Source organism: Lepidochelys olivacea, assembly GCF_965140295.1.
Source record: "Lepidochelys olivacea isolate rLepOli2 genome assembly, chromosome: 2".
NCBI lineage: Eukaryota > Metazoa > Chordata > Testudines > Cheloniidae > Lepidochelys > Lepidochelys olivacea.
The window spans coordinates 119,716,367-119,743,209 of NC_140412.1; the positions used below are offsets into that span (position 1 = coordinate 119,716,367).

At 38.8% G+C, this 26,843-nt stretch overlaps 2 long non-coding RNA genes across 4 annotated transcripts in view; one reads left to right on the forward strand and one right to left on the reverse strand.

The window, feature by feature from the left end:
- The first annotated feature begins 1,333 nt into the window (after positions 1–1,333).
- Positions 1,334–26,425, forward strand: LOC311515475. Of its 3 annotated transcripts, XR_014710153.1 has the most exons (7): positions 1,405–1,709; positions 2,715–3,878; positions 4,899–4,995; positions 10,728–10,974; positions 16,470–16,580; positions 21,753–21,876; positions 25,652–26,425. It is a non-coding gene; the product is annotated as an uncharacterized lncRNA (long non-coding RNA). The 3 variants fall into 3 exon arrangements; XR_014710152.1 differs by lacking the exons at positions 1,405–1,709; positions 2,715–3,878 and adding an exon at positions 1,334–1,392 and having other exon boundaries at positions 25,652–26,422; XR_014710154.1 differs by lacking the exon at positions 2,715–3,878 and having other exon boundaries at positions 25,652–26,422.
- The window catches only part of LOC311515476, a 31,890-nt gene continuing 14,474 nt past the window's right edge, over positions 9,428–26,843 (reverse strand). The window contains exon 2 of the long non-coding RNA XR_014710155.1: positions 9,428–9,811. This is a non-coding gene — a long non-coding RNA (uncharacterized lncRNA). The remainder of the gene's footprint in view (positions 9,812–26,843) is intronic.

The following is a 26,843-nucleotide window of genomic DNA, read 5'->3' on the forward strand; positions in this document are numbered from 1 at the left end:
ACACTTAATAGCTCATACACAAGATTTCACCATTTATTATTTGGATGTCAGAGCGGGCGTAGATGAGCATCTGCAACCCAGATACTCAAGGCATTTGCAGCCTTGCCCTAGTGTATTAGAAGAAGACAGTGAGGCTATGTCAACACTAGCACTTTTGTCAGCATAATTTATGTCGCTCAGGGGTGTGAAAAAAACGCACCCTGAGTGACAGAAGTTACACAAACAGAGGTGCCAGCGTGGACAGTGCTATGTCAGTGTGAGACGCTCTCCTGCTGACATAGCTACCATTGCTTGTTGGAGGTGGTTTCATTATGTCGATGGCCATGGGAGAGCTCTTTCCCGTTGGCCTAGAGTGGCTACACCAGCAGTCTTACAGCAGTGTAGCTGCATCGGTACAGCTGTGCCACTGTAAGCTCTCTCGTGTAGATATGGCCCTAAACTGGGTAGGAAGTCTTGCAAGATTGTCATGAAAATCTAAGCAGCTAGTGATAATATTTGGGGGAGGGGAGGAATTATATTTTGCAGACATTATTTTTGAAAATAAATTATTCTGGATGGGAAAATGAGAATTTTGTCAGCCTGAAAACAAAAATGAACCCCAGGTGTCTGTTTCCATTTTCAAAATGGGAAGAAATGCAGTAAGGAAACAGCATAAACACAGAAAATTAAACTAGATTTTAAAAATGGTTTCAGTTGTGATAATCTGGGGTGCTAATAATGCTAATACTTAGTACTCCGCTATTATTACCTATAATTCATTATAGGTACTAGATAATACTTAGTCCTGCCTTGAGTGCAGGGGGATGGACTAGAGGACCTCTTGTGGTCCCTTCCAGTGCTAGGATTGTATGATTGTGGCCTAGTTATTACTTAGTCCTGCCTCAGTGCAGAGGACTGAACTAAACGACCTATTGAGGTCCCTTCCAGTCCTGCACGGCGATGATTATGTTCGGAAAGACTAACCAAGAATTGTGCTAAGCGCTGTACAGAGTACTAAACGATACTATCGCTTTCCAATACCTGCTTCAAAGAGCTCATATGCAACCATAAATTACCACGTGTTGAGTTAGAAAGATGAAGAACTTGAAGCACAGAGCGCTTAAATGACTGAGCCAAGCTCACGCAGCGATGGGAACAGGGAGGCGCTCGCGGAAATTGAGCGGTCGCTGGTATTTAAAGCGTTGAGATTGGGGTTTCAAACGAGTCCCTTCGCGGCGCTCTTGTGTGCGTCACTTTGCGCACAGTCCCTTAGAGTGGGGCCGCTTGCTGTTATGAAGGGTGGAGGCGGGAGGGTTGAGCGCGCGCTCTAACAAGTGCTCCCTGGGTTGCGGGCCGGAAGCAGGAAAGCTAGCGCAGAGGGGCGCGTCTGAGCCGCGCAGGCCCGGAAACAGGGTGAGACTAACTCAGCAATGCAGCCAGTGACCCCTGACGAGCGGAATGGAACCTTCCTCCCTTCCCTTCACGCGCCGCTGACCCGAGCAGTGTGGGAGCGGCACGTGCTTTCAGTAGAGAGTCCGTCCAAGCAGCAGCGGCTATTGCAAGGGGTGGCTGCGGGAGGATGATGCGCAGCCGTTGTAGCTGTAGGTGGTGCTTTGAGGTGACCGTGTGCCCTCGGCTGCCAAACAGGCGCAAGGGGGACCTGCCCCTGATTGTCTTCCTCCGGCACTAGTCCCTGCTGCTACTACCTCCCTGGTTTTGCTGTATAGCAGGTACGGTCAGCTGGTTCTTCGCCATTTCCTGTGTAAGGGGAATTCATAGCATCAGAGAACAAAATATTGTATTAGTAGAGCCCTACAGTGGATACAAAATGTGTATCTGCATCTGATCCGTGATCAGCAAACGTCACTGGATATAAAGTGGAAATCTGCAGATTTGCAAGGCTCTAAGTATAAGGAGCGATCCTGCACTGGTGGGAGCAGAGGAAGGTGTGCAGGGGGATGTACTACAAATGATCAGGTATAGGGCTTCCAGCTGCTGTGATGCATTCAGGATTACTTGATTATTTTAAAAGAATCGGGGAGGTTAACAGACTGTAAAGATTTGTATAAAAAGGCACAGCCCCTTGTCAGTAGTGGATGCTCTGTATATATGTCAACTCTATAGATTTGTGAATTAATGTATGCTGAGATATTTGTATCTTAATAATGCGTTTTTCTATGGAAAAGTCTTTGCCATGGGATTCATAAATTTTATGCAAGTCCCAAAACGAATACACAACAAAAATCCAATAGAGGAGAAAGTAGCAAATGATTTGGGATTGTTTTTTTAAAACAAATAGTTTTCTAAAATCTCAAGTTTGAAGTTACAGAATAAATGTTTCATCTGTAATATTAATAACTTACTGAAGTAAAAAATAAGCTGCTTTGTATAAGGCATTTAGGTATAAATTTTTTACTTTCAAAACTTCTGTTGTCTTCCAAGAGGCTATGATTTCACCCTTGAATTTTATATACCCTAATGCAATTTAGATTATAATCTGACCCTAGGTCCTCTTGTTGTAACTTCTGAGAAAAGGCAACAATAATAATTGAAATATAAATATACCATAGCATAGTATGCATCAATCTCTAGTTGGGAAAATGTAAATAGGCACTTTATGTATATCTTGCTTAGTATTACTGAAGATTTAGGATAAATTATCTTCTTCTGGAGAAGAGTGCTGATATACCAGCTTTGCAGATCATAGAACTGCTTTATTTATGTTTCTCTTATAGACTTGTGTACTTGCACTTTCTGAAAATGAATGAATTTAAATATAAATTCCAGTACATTCCTTCCACAAACCTACATTTACCTGAGGAGATCACAACATCCTGATTTTATGCCTCTGGGACAGAAGGCTTTGAAACCCAAATTGCCAGCCTGGTGGAAATGTTTTTGGTTGAAGTGTACAGGTGCAAACTTTGTAAGTTCACAAGCAGTATCAAGAATAGAATCAGAACTCCTATGACTAACATTCATAAACAGGGTAGAATTTGCCACATTTCTTAGTGCCTTGAAATGGGCCCAGATCAAGATGAAGATGACTCATACAGCATAGGGGATGAAATCAGCCAAGAAAACAAAGAAAATGAAGAAAACCTTGCAAAGATGTCATTTCTGTTGCCCATGTACCAGATGCTTCATAACATAAGCCCTGAATGCTGTGATGTGAACCTGGGGAGTTACCGTGATAATCCTAATGGCTCTCATTCTTGTAAGGTAAACACACTGAAGAAGAAGCAGGTCAGTTTCAGCTTGAGGAGCCCTGCTTTGTGGTGCCTAATCACCTCTCATATTCCACAGACCCCAATGAATCTAAAAAAAGCAAAGATGAGGAGGAAGCCCAATTTGAACATCTCATGTGACTTGGCCTGTGTTGCATTTCCAGCATTAAAACTCAAACCTTAAAGGTAAAAGTGAAAACAACTAAAGTTGAAGTAAAAGTCAGAAGAAGGTCAAACTTGAAAACAGTGGCTTAGCTCAGCCTTTGAAAGGTATTTGCACTTTAAAACCAAGTGCTGAAAGAATACAACACTGCAACATATGTGACCAAGAACTGAAGTCAAAAGGTGCTTATAAAATCCACGTTAAATGTCATGATGGGGATGAGGGCTTCAAATGTGTTTATTGCAGTTGTTGCATGACTGAATGGAACTTAATGAAAAATAATTTAAAAACACACAAGCCGGTAAAAGAGAGCTACCAGTGTCTGATTTGCAAGAGAGTTTTTATGTCGCCAAGTTCATGGAAAATGCATAGGAACAACCATCATGGAAAATGTAATCTCTTTCTATGCACAAAGTGTTCATCTCTTTATGAAACTGAGCAAGTGAGAAATCTGCATATATCTTTCCATTATGGTATCTTGTTTAAATGTCTGCAATGTGATTTTATTGGTAAGTCTCAAACATTTATTTTTCTCATACTTTCACCCTCATTGTAAACCCATCTGTAAGCATAATGTATATTGAGAGTTACAAAGATGTACTTTAAGAGTTTCAGCATGTAGTACAGTGGTTCTCAACTCTGGTCCACCACTTGTTCAGGGAAAGGCCCTGGCGGGCTGAGCCAGTTTGTTTACCTGCCGCATCCACAGGTTCGGCTGATCGCAGTTCCCACTGGCTGCGGTTTGCCGCTCCAGGCCAATGGGGGCTGCTGGAAGTGGTGCGGGCCAAGGGATATGCTGGCTGCCCTTCCTGCAGCCCCCGTTGGCCTGGAGTGGCTAATCGCGGCCAGTAGGAGCCGCGATCAGCTGAACCTGCAGACGCGGCAGGTAAACAAACTAGCCTGGTGCACCGGGGCTTTCCCTGAACAAGCGGTGCACCAGAGTTGATAACCACTGATGTAGTATGATACAATCTGTGATGAGCTATAACAAATAATCTTAGTGTTACTGGGAAATTTGTTACAGGCAGGAACAATACAAATCTGTGTGTTGAATAAGCTTTTGTAAATGTACCTTTTTATGAAAATGTTACTCTGCTCTACAGAATTACATCTCATTTTAAACTATAATCTGTGGATTCTAAATATTTGTTTTTATTTAAAAAAAAAAAAAAATTGGACTTTTTTTAACTTCTCCTGGACTATTAGGACTTGAAAGTCATGTCACATGTAATGGGAAAAGTAACTTTACGTGGATTTACTCTGTCTGTAGTTTAATAACACTTTGCTATTTTTATCTTTAAACCGCTATATTCCCACTATAAACATTAACTAATACTTACTTGGCTGTGATGTAACTGTTACCTACATTTTATGAATAGGGAAACAAAATGTATAGCTGAAAACAAGGAAGATTGTTGAACATGGTTAAATGTATAATTTTAGAAGAATTAGTGATATTTTCTGTATTTACTTCTATTTGTTTCCTCTGACGCTGATACATTTCAATGATCTATGGCTTTTTGACACAGACGGAGAGTGGAACAAGGTCTACAAGCATCTCTGCACCCACAACTACAATTCCAGACCACGTCCGTGCACCGAATGTGAAAGATGGTTCTTCCAAATGTAGGTAGCTCTTTAATTTATATGCTTTACTAGGTGTTTGTCTCTTTTTTTTCTAGCTTCTTGGTTATTAAAATACAGCAAACTATTTCATAAATATTTGTTAAAATCAATAATTTGTTGGGTTTTTAATGCTGTATCCTATTACTGTAAATAGTGATGTTCAGGGAATGGTACAGCCCTACATGTGAATATTTAGTATAAAAGGGTTAAGGAGTGGGAGTGTTAAAAGAAAAAAACAGGTTTTTAAAAATAATGTGGTGGGATTTGCTGTGTTCGGGAAACACCACATAATGTTGCTGCAATCCGAGGGATAGAGAGCACTATAGTGGCTCCCTATCACAGAGACATGAGGTGGGGAAAAGGTAACTTGGGCTCTGAATACAAAGGATCTTATGCTGTAATGGGAAAGAGAGGTGAAAACTGGGATTGAGATTTGGGGTGGGCAAAAAGACTGGAATTGGGTGGGTGAACAGACTGGCACTGGGAACCAGAGGGGCCAGGGGATGGAGGGGAGAGAACTGGGGGAACATATCTGACACCGGGAAACTTGTGGGGAGAACTGGGACTGGCTGAGTAGAAAGTCTGGGACAAGAACTGAGTGGGGACAAGAACTGGGAGCCAGTGGTGATGGGACACATGGGCAGAGGAGGGCAACTGGTGGCCAGGGTGAGGGGAGAGACAGATCAGATATGGGCTGTGGGGGACGCTGTGGCTTGCTGGACAAGGTGCCTGAGGGTGGGAGTGGGTTGGGTGAGGGGAGACTGGAACAGGGATTCTGGAGGGATGAGACTAGCTTGGCAGGGATTCTGGCATTTTTCTAACTTCTTTCTCTTTTTTGAGCGCTTAACTTTGCAACCTTAATCTTTGAATGCAACATTTGTGCGTGATATATTAAGGAGATTTGGGGGAAATGGCAAGATTAGTAACTTTTAAAGAAAACTGACAAAAATCCATCAACTTTAGCAATATGTGCTGAATGCCATTAGCAACCAAGCTATAAGAGGCATTCAGCACGTTGTTAATTAAAAGCTCACAAATTTCTCCTTAAGTCCTGGGACATTCAGACCCTCTTGGGTCGCCGGCTTCAGCTCCATCATGACACCTTGTTGGTGATGTCATATTGACCACCGCACCCCTCTGAAGCATGGAGCTGGCATATATTGTGGGTGGAGGGTCAAGTAAGTGCCGTTTTATTTTTAACATTATCTTGAATAATTTTTTAATATTTTATCCCAAAAGGGATAAAATATTTTAAAATCTTTGCAAAACTGTGTAATATAACTAAAAATGGGCATTTTTCTGCCCCGTCTACTATAGTGGTTGGCTGAGTAATCCAGCCTTTGTGATACTGACACTACAATGCTTGCTGGGGCATCACACTAGAGAATTGGCAATCCAGGTGAGGCTGGATGGCATTGGCTGAAGTGGGGGAGAAAAAGACACACACTTTTTTTCCCCCTAGGTAACAATGTGCTGAATGACAGGTTTCAGAGTAACAGCCGTGTTAGTCTGTATTCGCAAAAAGAAAAGGAGTACTTGTGGCACCTTAGCGACTAACCAATTTATTTGAGCATAAGCTTTCGTGAGCTACAGCTCACTTCATGTGCTGAATGCCTCTCTTCTTTACCAAGCTGTTGCAGGGCATTTAGCACATATTGCTAAAGTTGATGGAATTTCACAGGTCCCCTCCTAATACTGTTGTTTTGTCTTGGGATTGGTTATATTAATCACTAATATTTTCATGTAATAGCTAATATCTCATTTTCTGTTTTTCTTCGCTTCCTACACTTTCAAGATTTTTGTTGTTGCTAAAATAATGAGCTCATTCAAGCGTGATAAACCACAAACAAACTCTCAGTGAATACGAGGTGAACAACTAAAATATGGTTGATACCAGGTGTCAAATAAAATAGTTCTCTATGAAGTTATACTATACTTGCCACAAATGAAAGTATTCTTACTCAAATTTATTTGCTTCTGTTTTCACACTGACATGCAAACATCAGCTTCCCCTTCCCTCCCAAAAGGCCCTTGCCAGATCTTTTTAAACATATGATATGACAGTGCAAACAAAATAAGCTTATCTATGTTGGTCCTGGGATATTAGAGACCAAGTGGGTGAGGTAATATCGTTTATTGGACCAACTTCTGTTAGTGAAAGAGACAAGCTTTTGAGCTTCACAGAACTGCTCTTCAGGACTGGGAAAGATAGTATCACAGCTAAATACAAGGTGGGAACAGATTGTTTAGCATCAGTTGTTAACACGCTTTTTGAGGAGCCATTCGAGGTGAAGTGGCCCATTAACACCTCTTCAGTTATAGGACAAAAAATATGCTAAGCAATCTGTTCCGCCTTGTATTTAGCTATGACAATCTGAGGGTATGTCTACACTGCAACATAAACTCGTGCTTGAGCCTGGGCTCAAGCCTAACCCTCTTCCACCTACACTGAAAGTGTGCTAACCCAGGGCTCAGACCCAGGGTCCCAACCCTGCAGGGCTGGAGGCGCCGAGCTTGAGTCAAGCCAGCACCAAGGGGCCAAACACTTTTGCTTTGCAGTGAAGGTGCAGCCTAAGTACCTTTCCCAGACCTGAAGAAGAGTTCTGTGTAGCTTGAAAGCTAGTCTCTCTCACCAACAAAAGTTGGTCCAATAAAAGATATTACCTCACCCACTTTGTCTCTCTAAGATTATTTTACTCCTTCGAAGCTTGACAAAATATACTGCCTATATAACTCTTCACATACTATTGTGCCTATGCTTATTTTCAAAGACAATATCTTTTATTAATGCAAAAATGTGCCTATGACCTGGTTTGATCTTGATGCCAGTTTTGCGTGAGAGAGTTATTTTCACAAGCTTTGCATGATGGTTCAGATTTCAAATGCCGTAGTAACAGTTTAGTGGTTTTTGGCAATAATACATAAGAAGTATCTGTATTTGAACAACATGATAAAATAATAAAAGTTTAAGGGTAAAATGATAAGGCTAAATTCATTCCTACTGTAATTAATTTAATTAACCTCAGTAGAATTACACCAACAATAAATGTTGCCTGTCATGCTTATCTGTATATATTATTTTATCATTCAAGGTTAAACTGAAGACGTATCTAATGCTATATATTGAAGGAAAGCTGAACACATTTCCATAAAAATATTTATTTAAAAAATGTCATGAATTATCATGAATCCATTGGGTTCCAAGATTGCAGCTGCAGTTTCAAAGTGTACGTAAAAGACTCTCATCCTAAAGAGTTTTGCCCTCCACCCTTGACTCTCTTTTTCCTGCGTTTCAACTAGTTGAATTCAAGAAGACACTGTCTCTGGAAAGAAGGGTTATACTTTGTATCTTTTTATAGCCTCCCCCTATTTAAAGTGGTAATGTTTTTCTGACTGATTATCACAGTATTTTAAAAACACAAAAATCCACACACTTTTAAAGACGAGGTCACCACATGAGTGGTATTGAAGTCCCTTAGCTCAATGGCAAGTCAAAAGTAGTCATCTAACTGTATATTATTGGTATATTGCACAGCAGAAAAAGAAAACTGGTTTAGATTAAAAACAAAGGTTGACTTTTCAATAACTATAAAAAATCAGTACCAGAAAAGCAGAACCAGAAAGCAAAGTCCTGGTTCCTAAAACATGCTATTTTATTTGTAAGGGCTTGTCTACACTGGCAATTTACAGCGCTGCAACTTTCTTGCTTGGGGTGTGAAAAAACACCCTTCCCCCTGAGCGCAGCAAGTTTCAGCGCCATAAAGCACCAGTGTAGACCGTGCACCAGCGCTGGGAGCCACGCTCCTTTTGGAGGTGTTTTTTTAAGAACACTGGGAGAGCTCTCTCCCAGCGCTACACCACAACCACACAAGCCACGTTAAAGCGCTGCTGCGGCAGTGCTTTAGCGTTGCCTGTGTAGACTAGCCCTAATACTCCACAAGTACTCATTGTGGGTTCCTAATTGTCTTCTGCAGCACTAACTGTTCCCAGATAGTAACAATTGTTGGACCTGGTTTATCCTTCGGTCTTCACCTTAAGAATGGTACTATACTGGTATATTATGAAAGTATTACTGGAACGATGCTGGTTCTGGTGGGACCCAACTGAGAGTGCCAATTCAGGACAAATTGCTTAAAGCAGGGCAGTTACAGCCCGAGGCTGGGGTCTCTGTGCACACCAAGGCAAACCAAACCAGCCAAACAGAGAAGACTTTGGTTTTACCCCACTGGCTAACCACAAGTCACACAATCAATTCCCTTAAACACTCCAGTTTCCCAGTATCACCACCAATGCCACTCGTTATGGGGACCAATGGTTATGAAAACCAATACCCTTGTAAAAGAAAAAAGGTTTTCTCGATCCTAAAGGACCAAGCCCCAGACCCAGGTCAATATACAAATCAGATCTTACCCACAAATCAAGCTGTTGCCAATCCTTTAGAATCTAAAGGTTTATTCATAAAAGGAAAAAGATATAGATGAGAGCTAGAATTGGTTACATGGAATCAATTACATACACTAATGGCAAAGTTCTTGGTTCAGGCTTGTAGCAGTGATAGAATAAACTGCAGGTTCAAATCAAGTCTCTGGAGTACATCCACAGCTGGGATGGGTCATCAGTCCTTTGTTTGGAGCTTCCATTTGTAGCAAGTTCCTCCAGAGGTATGAAGCAGGACTGAAGACAAGATGGAGATGAGGCATCAGCCTTTTATAGGTTTCAGAGTAGCAGCCGTGTTAGTCTGTATTCGCAAAAAGAAAAGGAGTACTTTTCTTCTTTTGTAGTCTTTTCCAGGTGTAAGATCAAAGAGGTGTTCTTACTGTGGAAAATTACAGCAAAATGGAGTTTGGAGTCACTTGAGCAAGTCCCTGCATACTTTGCTGAGTCACAAGGTGTATCTGCCTTCTCTGGATGAGTCATTTGTATAGCTGATGGTCCTTAATGGGCCATCAAGCAGGCTAGGCAGAGCTGACACCAACTTGTCTGGGGTGTTACCCAGATGCATAGCATAAGTTTGAAATACAGACAGTATAGAATCAGTATTCATAACTTTAACTACAAAAATGATACACACATATAGAGAGCATAATCATAACCAGCAAACCATAACCTCTCCATAGACCCCCCACTTATAAGACAACCTTTATACAATATTTGTTGCAAATATATAAAAGTGGTCGCAACAGTGATCTATACAGTTATAGATTGTCAATAACGTCACAACTACTTTCAAGAATGCTAACCTCACCTTGTAGAGTGTGAGTAAAAATTATATATAAATACCGTACTGTAAGACATTTGCTTATCCATATTTTTGTAATATTTTAAAAAAACCAGTTACTAGATTAATATAATTTCAAGGAAACAAGTTAAATATAACTTTGTCCTGTGTCTAAGTTCTAAATGTTTGAACATCTTATCTAGTTGCCTGTGGGAGTCTTTGTGTGTATGTGTGTTTATACATATTTTTAATTTCATGTATATAGCATGGAATTGTGATATGTTAACAAGTCACTTGCTCACCCATGAAACTATTTCTAAAATACAATTACATCTTCACCTACCTTTTTGAGAATGTTTTATCCCAAACTAATAAGATGTTTTCCGCCACTGAAGATAATAAAGTTTATTTTGATTGACTTGCACTTTTTTTGGTAGGCGGAGGGAATTCTTAAGTCTAATTCTGGCTTGGGTTTGCTAATTTGCTTATTTGTATTTCTTTACTGTCCACCCAGAGCTGAGCTGAAAGAGCATATGGCAAAACACAGAACTCCCAAACCCTTCCTATGTTCATTATGTGGCCAAGCATTTAAATATACACATCAAATGAGCAGGCATCAGAAACATGTCCATCAAAGACAGAAAGTGAAAGAGATGAAGAAAAGAAAGAGAACTGAGAATAGTCTTGTGCGCTCCGATACAAAAAGAACAAACTAGAATAAAAAAGAACTCAAATGAATTTGTGTGCAGCATCTGCAACAGGTAAGGCCTATGCTACGATTAGGTTCAAGCTCTGTTTTATGCTTGCAAGTAGTCCTATAGACTTCCATTTTAGGACTATTATTCAAGTACTGTTATTCGCCATGGGCAATATTTTCAGAGAGAGGGGCCCACAGTTAATCTAAAATAGGCACTCTCTTGGCATGGCTTTGTATACAAATAGGTCTGTAGTTGGGCTACTCACATGAACAAGCTGCGGAGTTGGCGGGGACTGTTACCACGCACGCATGATTTTCTTATGGAGTTTTTCTTTTACATTTTATCAATACTTTGTTATATACTGTAGATTTTATAGTTGAGACCTTTTAAAAATATTAACTGAATGTGGGTGAGACTTACTGTGTTTGTGTGTCTATCATTATGGACCTCATTTTCAGAAAGAGACCTGATGTCTGCAAAAATGTATGGTTACATGTGTTACAATCTAATAATGTTAGATTAAATGTTACATGCTGGGTGAAACCTTTTTAAGAACTGAGTTTAAAAAAAAAAAAACTCCATGAGGTCGATGAATCTGAACGCACCCTTCAATTAGCATAACATAAATACTCCCACCCTTCCCCCCCAACCTAAAACAAAAGGGTTTTGTGAACCTGCCCATGGGTTTTAGACTGGGTGGGCAGAGGGGCTTTTGCTGACTATATTTTTTTGGGTGGGGAGAGTGAGAAAGGAGAATAGAAACTGAGAGGCAAAAGGCAGGCAAGCCAGCCAAGCAACTATCTGCGAGTATGAGAGATGACCCTGGAAAAAGCTAGAGAGTTTTTGCGGTCTGGTGTTGGCTAAAGAGGCTTGGGGCTGTAAACTAAAAAACGATTTTTTGGTTACTGAATTCCTGAATACTGTTTTCTGTGAGAACCTTTGTATATTCCAGAAGGGGGCAGCAAAGGGTTAGTATTGTTTTGTTCTTCCTTACAAATACTGTTTTTATTTAATGCTTTACTCATTATGTAAATTTAAATACAGAAAACACATAACAATCACAAAGCTCCAGTTTACATATATGGAAATTCAGAGTTAAGGATGTACCTCTGTGCTTTTTTTTCATTTATGCCTTGGTATTTCAGTGCGCTTGTAACAGTGATTTCCCCCCCCCAGTACAGTATGTCTGATACAAAACCAGGGCGACTTAGTGTGCGATCTGCTAGTGTGGTGTTCATTCAAACCCTGGCTTGCCATGCAGTAAGTCTCCATGCGGACATCCTTAAACAGCTTATGGAAATTTACCAAATCATTAATTTGGAGTATAAATATTGTTCAGTGATCACATTTGCAGTTGCTAATTGATATCTAATATGATAAGTTTAAGTGCCCTAGAGAGATTACTTTCCTATGCATGTCATGTAGAATTTGGAAAAAAAGCCAGGTGCTAGATTTCAGTGAAACATCTGGCATTAACTGAGTACTAACAGATAATTTCTTTTTCTGTGACTTGAAATAATGTTAGTTGAATTTAAATATTTCATTGGTTTTGTTTTAAATTGTTTTTTCCTGATTATGTTAAAAGAAGAGACGTGATCTGATTCTGCTAAAAGGAGCATATTTATATTTTACTCAAGAAACCTACTTTTTCAGAACAGCCTGTGAATTTTTACCACATCACAACCAGTGATTTTGATATTAATGTATATTTTTATTTTTAAAAAGTTCTTTTTAAGGAGAAATATTCATACTTGGAACTTCTGCAACCCGTATGGTAGAGAAGCTGGATTTAAAGTCACAGGATTGCATTTAAAGGTACCTGGAACCAATCCTGCTCTTGTTGAAACTAATGGGAACAAGATCAGGCCAAATGTCAAGTCAACTTTGACCAAAATATAATAGCTTTTTTTTTCTTTTACACCAAAAAAGTCTTCATAAAGCCTAAGATTAAATGAAATGGTTCTTATTATTTTTTTTAATTCTAGTGGAAACATTTTTAAACTAATATTCTTTTATTTAAACTAATAATTTAATATAAAATTAATATTTTAAACTAATATAATATTAGCCACCCAGTTATTGCCGTATCATGCAAATATATTTCATAAAAGTGAACCTGATGAGAAACTAACCAGCAACACAAATTAATCTGTCTAGTCCATTCCATTGATCAATCTGAGAGAAATTCAACAAGTAAACATCACAAATAATAAAAAGTAAATTAGACTTTAAATTGCTTTGATTATTAAAACTGAACAAGTGTTTGTTTTTAGCATAAATAAGGACCTTTCCTACTTGTGAACTTATGTAATTATTGTACACACAGTCCATGACAGTCTGGTGAATTTTAAGCTGTTTTGTGCTTAGAGGGCTAAGAGTGAAAAAGCAGAAGAAAATAACTTAATTCACTAGAATGCAATCCTTGCTTATTTGGAAAACGTGGTCTTAAAAAAAAAAAAAAAAAAAATGTTACTTTCTCCAAGTATGAACAAGTATGATCTCCCTTCCTCCATGTTGCCTGCTTATTTTTCTCTGTGATCCTAGACTCCCCAGGGAGCCTTCAGGAGCTGGTTGGTTGGAGATCAGCTGGGAGGTGGCAGTCTTTAAGTTGCAGCTGAGGTCACTTAGCAGGTAGCCATTGCAGAGCTGAGAGAGGTGCTATAACTTAATTCCCCATGCTGAGCTTTAGCGGCTAGCTCTTATGTAAAGAGGGCGGCAGGGTTACCTGCCAACAGGGTATTGAATGGGGGCACCAGCTCTCTAGGGTGGAATGTTCTTTTGTTAGGTATGACGTGTATTATGTTTCATCTTACGCTGACCCTTTAAAAACGTGTCTCTTACGGTGATCATGCAGAAATGTTATGGATCCTGAGATTTTTTTGAGCAAGGCAACCTATGTTGCTATGAAAAGAAACATGGGAATCTTATATTAAATGCACAGGACTCTTTTTTTTTTTTTAAAGGTGTCTGAAATATCCCTATGGTGTACTGTTTATTTTCCTCTTAAGGGTGAAAATGAGTTGTCCCAGCTGTAATTACATGTAATCTCAGTATTTTTCTCTCCTTATACTTATAGTCATAAATCATCTCCTCCTAGCATTATATTTAAAAAAAATCCAGAGATCAATATCTATGGATCTTTTGGTCATTCTATGCCACAAACACCTAAGATGAGACCACAAGGTTATTGGAGTCTTCATGTGTCCCCTTAAACCATTTACAACTGTTAGAACCATGCATACAAACTATTTGTTTTAACTACAGTTCAAACCAAAAGAATCTGCATGGCTGATGGTTTTACTTCTCTTCAAGTCGATTGAGTGATGGAATGGGGTTGGTCCACTAAATCATTGTGAAATAGGGATCTCTTAAATACATAAAGATAATACTTTGATTGTGATTGCAGTGAGCAGAAGCAGTGACAAAGAATTTTTTCCTAATCAGTGAATGAGAGTACTTATAACTTTGAATTACAGTATGTGCATGGCTATTGGATTCCAAAAGACATTATGGAAATTAGACAGCATCTGTGTTTTTGAGCTGTGTATTTATTTTGTAGCTCTTAAAAAAAAAAAAAAAAAATCTAATTCTAGATCTGTGAAAATCTACTATTTGCAGTGAGGCTTTACAGTTGAAAGGTTATAAATATTTAGGGGAAGGAAAAAAATTGATGTAACGAATATTATTTAGAATGGTACAGCTTGCCTTTTGTAGATGGCTGACATGTTGAAATCTACTGTTTAAATCCAATTATTTCTTCTCAAGCTTTTGAGTTTACTGAAATCATTCTTTTATTCAAGATTGCATATCTTCTGTGAACAGCAAGGTTTTTAACAATTTGCTTTTTTAACCGCTTTCACTTCCCTTATGGAAATGATGGGCTTATCCTCTAAATGATGCAAGCTTTATTTCTTCAGTGCAAGGAAGTGTTAAATTATACACGTCTGAAAGTTCAGTCCATTTTTTCCATCTTTTTATTTTGAACTTTGATACAGCCAAACATCCTTTGAAAAGTTAATTATAAATTAAGAGGTTATGCAGTTGATGGATTTCCACTCCATACGGCTAAATGCAGTGCCTTGCATAATACATCTGATGAAGTGAGCTGTAGCTCACGAAAGCTTATGCTCAAATAAATTGGTTAGTCTCTAAGGTGCCACAAGTACTCCTTTTCTTTTTATAAATAAAGAGTTAACTAAACTGGAATATTTTTATTAATCTTCTTTTTGTTTTTTTTGCATGGTTGGCATCTCAGAGATAAGGTAAACTTCTGTATGTATCAGAGGGGTAGCCGTGTTAGTCTGGATCTGTAAAAGCGGCAAAGAATCCTGTGGCACCTTATAGACTAACAGACATATTGGAGCTTAAGCTTTCGTGGGTGAATACCCACTTCATCCGACAAAGTGGGTATTCACCCACAGAAGCTTATGCTCCAATATGTCTGTTAGTCTATAAGGTGCCACAGGACTCTTTGCTGCTGTATGTAGTAAATTTCAGAAATCAGTGAAAGTACTACAATATCAGACTTAAAATGTAATAGGAAATATATATGTTATAGCTTTATTTTCAATATATTGGGTGTAAGCAAAATACTCAATGGGTACTAGTAATGTGTGACTTTAGTGCATGTATTCTGGGGTTAGCATTTACCTTAACAGTTAACATACAGGAATGTATCAGAATGAAAATGTTTTTTTCTATAATAGTGTTGATCAAGAAACTGGAAAATGTGAAGGGCCAAATTTTGAACTCTCTGAAATCAATTGGGAAGACGGCCATTGACTTCTATGGGACCAGGATTTAACCCAAATCTTTTTTTGCTTATATTTTTTCTAATACAACTATAATGGAGATATATATTACTAATTAAAAATAAGCTGACTGCATTATAGCCTTGATCCTGCACTTCTTGTTTACCCACAGTTCTCACTAATGTTGCTGGGAGTTGGGGAGTTTTAGGTGCTGAAAACATATGGATAGGCAGTTTGTGGGCATGAAGATGGGTCTAGAAGAAGTGCCAGACGCTGAATTCACATGAACAGCAATAGAACTTATGAGATCTATATTATTGTTCAAACGTTTACATCTATGTTTAATAGTAAAAAACTGTCTTTTCTTTTTAAGAGGTATAAACCCATATATCATTCAGAGGTGTACTTTTCAATGTAAATAATTGCAATGTACAAGAGTGAAAAAGTGGGTCAGGTAGCTGGGAAGGTAGAATCTACCTTTGATACTCACACCAATGGTTTTTAGAAGATCAGATTGGATCTCTACACTTTGCTGCCCTACACTGTCAATTGATGCCAGTAAATTACCTGTGCCTAGATTATGCATATTTGGTCCATTCTGTGCATTAATATTTTAAAGTTAATACAATATTAAATATATTTAACTACTGTGAGGACTAAAATAAATCTGTTCTTTCATTCTCCCTCCCTGATTATATTAATCTATACCCATTAAACTAACAGCTATAAATATCAGCCATAAAAGTCATTAAAGGGCTACAATGACACAATTGGTTGCTATAACTGAGAAATGTCATCCTTTATCAGTTTATCCAGGAAAAAGAGAAGATGATGATTTTCAGCTGTGACAAGGCTTGTTTCCTCTCTGGCAGGAAGTGTTCTTCAAAACTGGCTCTACAGAGACACATGGGAATACATGTGAGTACAAAACTAAGCTAAAGGCCTCATTGATACAGCATATGCGCATCCATACTGGTAAACTCTGTGTGTGCGTTATGTTCTCACTTACAATAAACTGTAATTTTTTTGTTAAAGTGGTGATTGCTTTGTAGTAGGAGAATTTGGATCTCTCTCTTTGTTCCTTAGCAAATATTTACAGTGGTTCTAATGAAAGAAGGTTTTTACCCACTAGTTAATCTGGCTATGATAGTGAGTTTATGTCCCTGATTCAGGAAAGCATCCCAGTTACTCAAGTATTTAGACTTTCTAAATAAATAAGTAAATAGATAAAGTGTTATACATTTACAAATCCTTGCCATGTAAATATTAAATACAATGCAATAATCATTACAACAGTGAGTTCTGTTTAGAGACATTCTACAAAAATATAGTTATCAGATCTGTCTATTTAACAGGGTGTTACTATATTACAGAGAGTGCATCATTATGCTTATGACATGTCATGTTTAGTGATTTTTGTTGAGTGAAATTTCTGATTACATATATTTAACAGACCAGGCATGTCTATAACATGTTAATATTCAAAAAAATTGGACAAGCTGAGGGGTTTTTTTTAAATTATTTTGGGGTGGGTGGGTGACTGTACTTTTGTCTGAGTACTGAATAAATGGTAACCAAATATCTAAGTATCCAAGTGTTTTGACTTTAAGCATATGTTTATCTTCTATGGGACTTAAGCATATCTTTAAAGTTCGGATGTGGGTGACTGCTTTCCTGCATAGGGATGTCCTTATGAACGTTCTTCCATGCATTTCTGATTGAGATCTATATTCCTGTTCACAGCCATGTTTTAGACTTAATAGTTCCTGGAGGTACTTTTGGCTCCTTTCCCTCACCTCTAGAGACTTAGGCCTGGTGTAAACTTAAACGTTAGGTTGACATGGCTATGCCACTCGGGGGTGTGAAAAATTCACACTCCCTAGCGCTGTAGCTATATCAACCTAATGCCAAGAGCAGATGCAGCTAAGGTGCCATTTCCAAAAAGGTACTAAAATATCTCTGCTATTTAATTTTTGTACTTAGAGGACCTTTTTTAAGTTTTGTTTTTTGTTTTGTTTTTTTAAACCACACAGAAAGTAAACTGAATTTGCCTGAGATAAAAGTAATGATGTTCTGACTAAAAGAATGAGGAGTACTTGTGGCACCTTAGAGATTAACAAATTTATTTGGGCATAAGCTTTCATGGGCTAAGGCCCACTTCATCAGATGGATGCAGTGGAAAATACAGTAGGAAGATATATACACACAGAGAACATGAAAAAATGGATGTTGCCTTACCAACTCTAACGAGATTAATCAGTTAAGGTGGGCTGTTATCAGCAGGAGGAAAAAAAACTTCTGTAGTGATAATCAGGATGGCCCATTTTAAACAGTTGACAAGAAGGTATGAGTAACAGTAGGGGAAAAATTAGCACGGGCAAATAGTTTTTACTTTGTGTAATGACCCATCCACTCCCAGTCTTTATTCAAGCCTAATTTAATGGTATCCAGTTTGCAAATTAATTCCAAGTTCTGCAGTTTCTCGTTGGAGTCCGTTTTTGAAGTTTTTTTTTATTGAAGAATTGCGACTTTTAGGTCTGTAATTGAATGACTAGGGAGGTTGAAGTGTTCTCCGACTGGTTTATTAATGTTATAATTCTTTGTCTGATTTGTGTCCATTTATTCTTTTGCATAGAGACTGTCCGGTTTGGCCAATGTACATGGCAGAGGGGCATTGCTGGCACATGATGACATATATCACATTGATAGATGTGCAGTGAACGAGTCTCTGATGGTGTGGCTGATGTGATTCCGTCCTATGATGGTGTCCCTTGAATAGATATGTGGACAGAGTTGGCAACAGACTTTGTTGCAAGGATAGGTTCCTGGGTTAGTGTTTTTGTTGTGTGATGTGTGGTTGCTGGTGAGTATTCTGAGTGAGTAATGTTTTGAGTCAGTGTCTTTTCTTCAGTTTTGTGGTATGTTAATGTCTTCACTAGAAGGCTCAGTATCCCTTTTTCACAGATACTCTTGGGTTCTTTTCACTTTGTTTTAAGAAATTTAGGTACATGGAATTTACATTGTCATGGTTATATTAAGTTCCTAATCCTGACAAAAGACACTGTATTAGAAATCCTGAGTTTGGGACTCTTGGATATTTTCCATATGCTAGGCATTTAACTCTGTAAATGTGATGAGTTTTTTTTTTTTTTTTTAAACTGAGCATGTTAAGAGGTTAGGAAATAGAGATTTGAATTGTACAAGTAGAATAAAACATGTGCTGTGTTAAAGGAATGGCATTCCTAAGTCTGCTACATTATATGTATGGTGGGTGGGTGACAGGCAGGCAGAGTGGGAGAGCTAATTAGCAGCTTGTGACAATATTTACAAAAGTCAGTGCATGGAAAATTTTTGTGTCAGACCTGGCAATGTAGCGGAGAAGTAATATCCACTTCTCTCCATCTTGTGCAATAAGTAAACTTTCAGGGGATTTTTAAAAACAAAAATGTGCTTTCAGTGGTTTGTCAGGAATACAACACTCTGACACTTGACTGACATGAGTTTTTTTTTTTTTTTTTTTTTAATGCAGTTTTGGGGCTCCATATTCTATGGTGGTGGATCCCTGGCATACATGTGGGTACTTGGAGTAGATAGATCTCTGATATGCCAGATACACAAGTAGTCACATCACTTTAAAACATTCTAAATAACCCCTCCCCCCCGACTGCCCCACCCTCTGACCGCCCCAACCTATCCACACCCCTACCCCAAACTCCCCTGCTCTCTATCCAGTCCCCCTTACCATGCTCCCTGGAGCACCGATGGCTGACGGCGCTACAGCTGTGACAGCCAGAGCACCAGGAGAGGCAGCTGCGCCACCCGGCTGGAGCCAGCCACACCACCGCGCCACACAAAGCACCGGGTCAGGCCAGGTTCTGCAGCTGCGCTGCCCGGCTAGAGCTCACAGCCCCGCCACCCAGCGCATTGTGCCGGCAGCGCAGTGAGCTGAGGCTGCGGGGGAGGGGCTGGGTGCTAGCCTCCCGGGCAAGGAGAGGGGCCAGGCAGGACTGTCCTTCGGGCCAGATGTGGCCCGTGGGCTGTAGTTTGCCCACCTCTGGTGTAAGGTATAATTGCAGCATGATCCCTCTTGCAGGTTCTCTTCGCCTCCCCGTGAGCATCAATTATTCTGGGGAGGGGGGAATCTGCGGCAGACATTAATTCTGTACTTTGTGCAGTGGTGTAGAATTCCCCCCCGCCCCTCCGAGTATTAGGTGTCTAACTGTAAGGCCTGGCCTACACTAGAAAATTAAGTTGGCTTAACTATGTCGCTCAGGGATGTGAAAAGTCCACACCCCAAGCAACAGCAATTAAACTGACCTGACCCCCTGAGTAGACAGCGGTAAGTCGACAGGTGTAGTCTTCCATCAACTTAGTTACCGCCTTTTGTGGAGGTGATTACTTATGCCGATGCGGGAACCCTTCCTGTCAGCATAGGTAGTGTCTATGTTGAAGTGCTGTAGCATTTCAAGTGTAGACGAAGCCTGAGTATGATTTTGAAAATTTTGGCCTTAACCTCTCTGAGATTCAGTTTTCCCCTGGGGATTAAAGATTCTATATACTGAGTCCAAAATGATGTTCATTTTTTAAAATTATTGTTAAAAGACCATACAGAACAAAATCTACTTTATAATGAACCGTTACCAAAAGTACATGTAAAACACTGGAGATGGAAGCGTCCTGCATGTTTGCATTTGTAATGGTTCCAGTAGAGAATCGGAGAGACACTGGTTAAAAATCATATATTTGAGGGGAAATACTACCTTACCTGTGTTGATGTTGTTAATAAGTTAACTTATTTCATTTTTAACAAGCTAATAGATTTTTTAAGTTTTCACCATTAACTTGAATTGTCTGGGTTTTTTTGCATTTGGGTTTGAACCCATGAAAATAGACTTATCAGTTTAGTTTTTCTTTATCACGTATTTATTTCACTTTCATGTCCTCCTCTATTAGATAAATGTTGTAAAATATGCAGGTAAACGTTCAGATCAAAGCATGTGTGCAGATGGGCATGCATGCACAATTTCCATGCGCACCAAAAGGCAGAAGCCCTTAATGTCCTCTGCTTTTTAAGCATTATTTTTTTGTGCTTTGCTAAAAGGTGTCCATGCTTTTACAAAAAAAATAATTAACACCCTGGCTTCACTGCTAATACTGTTTCCTGTTGCTTTTTGAGAACTTCCGTTCTACCTCCTCTTCAATTTGCAAGAGACTGTGTTTTTAACTAGTGTTAACCTAGTGACTTAAAGCAGGCTGAGAGTTAGTGTTCTGTATTCATGGGGCTGATGCAGGAAAAGGGGCAAAGATAAGTCTTTTTAGGAGAAAAGTAAACTGATCTTCAATTTGGAAATGGAGTTAGTCAATTTACCTGAAACCACGTTCAGCTGTGATGATTTAAGGTTAAAGGTATCTTGCCAATAAGTGATCTATCTAGAATTAGAATTGTCCTTTTGTGCAAGAACATACTTTTTATTTCAGATTTTATTTAGTGCAACAGCTTTCTTATAGATGTTCAAGTCAAGTGTGTTAGATTAAAAGTTGTAACCATTCAATACCTGAAGGAAGGGCTTTGTGTGCAAGTCCACGTGGGAACTAAGGCATTTCTCGCCATGGATGCAGCCTGCAAGTATATGACCATTTTGTAATTGGCCACATGGGCAAAGAGGAGAGTCACGAAGGGCCCACTTTAAGTCTTTTGCAGTACATCTCATAACTCTACAACTGAAGTGATTGAGTTTTAGCGATTGAGTTCAAACCAGGGGGCTGAATTATTAGATTTGTCACAACATAGGCACTGGCTACGTTTGAAGCTTGTTCTTGCTGATGCAGCTACATTACCGTCACATATCCCATAAGTAACCTGCTTCGGCAGTGGAAACCTAAGCTGCTACTAGCAGGTCAAACCTTCCACGTCCTGGCTAGCGTAGACTCTCAAGTGATCTTATTTCAGATGGGAATATGTAAAAGACAAGCCAATGGGTCTGAGGATATTTTTTTTAATGTTCTGGTGATTTCCTTTGAATTTTCCCTCCCCTCAGCTCCCATTCCTCATTTATGTGAACATGTCTGCTGCTTTCCATATTTTGATAGGTGAGAAGCCTTTCAAATGTGAAATCTGCTCTTATGCCTCAATTGATGCAAGCTCCCTGCGCAGACATTTCAGGACTCACGCAAGTGAGAGGCCCTACAAATGCGAAATGTGCCCGTACAGTTGGTAAGTGTAAATAGTCCCCCTTGCTTGGGCAGATTTTTCACAGTATAACTATGCGTTTGTTTTTTTTTAAATAAGAGATTGTTTCCTACATACTTCCATCCATCAACAAAAGAAGCCAGATATTTAAATTCACTCCTATAGACAGTCATTCGATACAAAGAGCTAATGAATAGTTTAGTTTTTCTAAGTGGATGTTTCTAACTCCTTTATCTCTGCTTCCACTTAATTTCTATTGATTATTGTACAGGCTACGAGGGAGGATATATGGAATTGGAAAATGATGAATCTAAAAATATCTGAGGGGAAATTGAGATATCTGTGTCATGCCTGGGGCACTGGGATTATGACAGAAGAACACGTTTCTATACGTTCATTCAATGAATGGGAGTCTCTTCCCACTGTTACATGAGCTTCACTAGGTCTTTTCCTCATACTGATTTCTTCTGCCAGTTTGCTTGTAGTGCCCATCCCCCACAACTTGGAAAACTGTCACGTTACTTAAGGCATTTCCCATTGTGAGGTCATACACCTGTCTTTTGTTCGTTTGACAGCACTGGCACAGTACTGTACATTGTATCAAGAATAGAAGCAATAGGTAACTTTGGTAAAGCTCAAATATATTTTGAAGTATGTTACGGAGCATTTAGTAATGTGTAAGTAATGCAAAAGGATAACTTAAATATTTTACATTCTTATGTCTTTGAACATTGTACTGTATGTTAAGTGCAAACATCCAGAGGGAAATGGTATTTAACTGCAAAGGTTTAAACTGAGATAGCTGAGATAAGTTTTGTCTGCCGAACCCATTTGTTGGTTGGTTTGGTTGGAAGGACTATTATAAAACCGTCAATAGTAAATAATTTAGCACTGGATGCGATTATGCTTGCAAAATTGAAGTGTTACTTCCAAGTTTCCTTCAGTGCCAAAGTTCAAACATGGAAACACATCCATCAAATAAGAGGTAAGATAACAAAAATACCGAGTTTAGAGTAAACTCCCAACTCCCTGACCTACATTATGAGCCTTGCAGTAACTGAACACAGGAATAACAACAACAAAGTCTCTTCCTACTCTTCATGACAGCTGCACTGAAATTAAGAACTCTAAACATTGTCCAGCTTCGGTGACAAAAAATGAATTAAATTCAAGAATTGGAGCAGATAATTCACTACCAAATTTGGACAAAAACAGGACACATTCATTAGCAGATGACTGCCTTCTTGGAAGTTATAAGAATGATGTTTGTTCTACTGTATAAGTTAGAGAGCAGGAAGGAGTCAGCAAATAAATATTCCTGTTACATAACAGACACCACAGAACTGCAGAGCAGAACGCTGCTAATCTGCAGTTCACTAAACTACACACTCAATAATCTGCACAAAAAATTGTCAGATTCTTCTCCTGTCAAGTAAGATTTAACAGTAGGGCACTGTAGTGAATTCTCATATTATGAAAATCTTTTTACAAAACATGCTGCAGTATTTTTCTAGTGTATATTGTGCTTTATTTTAAATCATTGACAAAATAAGTACAGCTTTGTGCCATGTTGGCCTTGATTCTAATCAGATTTACTAATTTACAGAATTCACTAGTTCCCTGCACTAGTACAAATTGCAAGATTGGTTGGTTGGTTTGTTATAAGGCCCTAATCCTGGCCTTATGTACATCCTTAACTTTAGGCATGGGAGTAGTTCCATTGAAGTCAATGGAACGGTCATATCTTCAAAGTTGAGCATGCATGTACATGTGTGCAGGATCAGAGCTTAAATATAATGCACGAATAAGGATGATAGTTCAAAATTGTGGCTGAGTTGCACGCAAGCCATGGAAAAAATCACGTAAAAGAAATTGTGGACCTTATTATTTGTGCTAATAAGGTCTATTATTATTTTTCCATGATTTCTGCTGTTGGCAGCCCTGGGCTGAGAACAGGGGATCCTGCTGTCAAAACTGTGGTGGAAGCCTAATATTGCAGGATCCACAATTTCCACAGTATTGTGAATTAAGTTGGGCCTTATGCATGAGTAACTAAATTCAGCAAGTGTGCTGTATCATGCTCTGAAAGTGCCATTTACTTAAAGAACGTTTCACAGGTGTATTTATTATACAACTTCATTATACCAATTACTTGCTTATCATCAGCGTAAGAGCTGAATAATGTTCTCTCTCTCTCTCTCTAATATATATATATATATTCTCCAAATAGCCGCATGTATGAATTTGTGAATATACAAATTCATACAAACTGTTGCAATATTTTCTTTAAATAATTTTTTTAATGCTCCACTATCTTTTACTTTAGACTACAACCCCCGCTACTTTAACTTATACCATCTTATACTGTCCTGTTGCTTTTTTTTTTTTTTTTCCTGCTGTGTAAATTGCTTCAATATAGAATTCATTAGGCTGTTGATCTCAGTGGGCCATATTCAAAGAGGAAGGGTAAAGTGATGTAAGGTACCCATAAGTAAACACGTGTAAGCAGGTCTAAGGCTATGTTGACACTTGGGGTGCAATGTACAGTTTGTGTAAATACGCCCGGGCTAGCTTTAATCGAGCTAGCACCCTGAAAATATCAACGAGGGCACAGCAGTGCAGGCTTCAGCGTGTGCAAGTACGTACCCAGGGGATCAGCTGTGCGTGTACAATCTGCAGTGATCCCTGTGCTGCTGTGCCATCGCTGCAGTTTTTTGCGAGGTTGCTAAATTAAAGCTAATGCAATTACATCTACACAAGCTTCAAATCACAGCTGCAGTGTAGACGTATACCCTCAGATGGTATAATTGAAATAACAAAGGAGCGAGAAGAATGTGCAAATTACACCAATTTAGCTACACCTCTGAGTTCTACCCAATACTCTAATTTTAATTTGAGACTAAAATAAAGTTTTGGGTTGGATTACCTGTAGCTAGTCACGAGAAAGTTTCATGATTTGAGCTGCCACATGTGAAGACTGTTTATGTGCCTTGGATTCAGCAGAGACCTGAGCATCACCTTAGTCAAGTTAATAGGAAATGATGGGATGAAATCTGCAATGACATCTGTCCATCTAATAGGAAGAGTCCACTAAGTAGTGAATTTTAAAATGTCTCTCACACTTCTTTCTCTACCATCACAAATTTTTGTTTCTCCAACTTCTATATTTGGAAATTCAAAACCTGAAATGTTTCTGAACTGGACTGTTTTATGTAATCTGAAGAGTATGGCCCCCTCAGATCAATAGCCTAATGGATTCTATGCTGGTGCAATTTATATATCAGAAAAAAAAGTACCTAACAGGACAGTATAAGATGTTATAAGTTAAAGTAGTGGGGGTTGTATTCTACAGTAAAACATATTGGAGCATTAAAGATTTTCTTTAAATATTTTTTTAATAATTTGTATGAATTTGTGTATACACAAATATGCAACAGAGCTCACCTTTTAACGTAGAATACTGATAGTATTTGGCTCATGGCTTAAATTCTTATTTTGGAGGCCTGCTCTTTTGTCAATCCATAAATGATGAGAATGTGATTAAAAGTACAAAGTCAAAACACAGATGTTTTTCAATAAATTCATACTCTGGTCTTCAGCCTCTTACCTCTGTCTTGCCTCTCTTAGAATATAAACTCTCCAGGCAGAAACTGATTCTTGTTGTGTGTTTGTACAGTGCCTAGCACAAGGGGGCCCTAATCTTAGTTGGGACCTCTAGCCACTACTGTAATACCGTTTCTACTAGTAGTAGTTACAATTTTTTCCCAGTAAGCTCTAATAAGTTTCCATTACATTACAGAATCCAGAAGAAGAGCCTGGACCTCCATGTGTGACAACATCACACTGGTGAGGCATTTGGCTGTAGTTTTTGCTGCTATTCTTCCCCTGACAAGCAACTCCTCCGGAAGCACGTAAAGAAATACCATCTCAGTTCAGAAATCTCATTAATCAGCACCCAGCCCAGCCCAGCCCAGCCCATCCCTAGCCTCAAACCATTTCCAATGGAGCATTAGGTTCTTCATGCTTAAATGTGTACCAGAGCAGCTAATCAAGCAGTAGGTCAGCCAGAAGAGAAGGAGAAATTGATCCAATGAGGACATTAAAAGGACAGGCAAATGTGACTCAACCCGAGGCTCAAAGAGTGGTCCTTGCAGGAGGCTTCATATACACTGTAGTATATGCTATAACTCTGGTTTTCCTGAGAGGAGCATGGCATGCTATGAGTAAAGAGTTCTGTTTTACGTGAAGACTGAGTATTTAGATCCTGTTTTCTGACTACCTCATGCTGACTTGTCCTTCATTCGAAGTTACTGAGTTTGACAGTTAAAGGGGGAATTTATTGAAATGCCAATTTAGGTGCATTGAATTCTGCAAGATCGGTTCTTGGATGTCATCTTGCTCATTTTAAATATAGGTACATATTTTTAAATAAGTAAATGAAAGTGAAATCTGTTGGCGCACTGGCTCTCAGAATTAGTTATATTAGAAAACATATCCCTGCTCCCTGGCTACTGTATAATTATTATATGAAAAGTGTGTCTCATAAGAAACTAATCAATGGTAAAATAAAAATATAGACCACATATCCAATAAACTTGATTTTAAAAACTCAGTGGTTTTATATTGTCTGTACTTACTTTGGAGTGGCAACAAAAAATTACTAAGTTTTTTGGAGAGAATGAAAATCAGACCTTTAATCCCCATGAACAGAAACTGTTTTGCTCCTGTTACTCCCTATTTCTTTGCCAGTAATGATTTTGTAGCATCTGTAAGTAGTAATAAATGTTACACCAGAAATATAACTCCAGCTACATAAAGATTCATACAGACACTTAATGTGGTAACTTTCTATTGGACCAACAAGTAAATTATAACACAAGTGTACACACATTATTTTCTCCTTAACAAATACAATAGTAAAGAATAGGGAGGAGTTGCTAAATGCTGTTCCATTTGTGAAGTGTTTATATAGCAGCTTGAATGAAGAATTT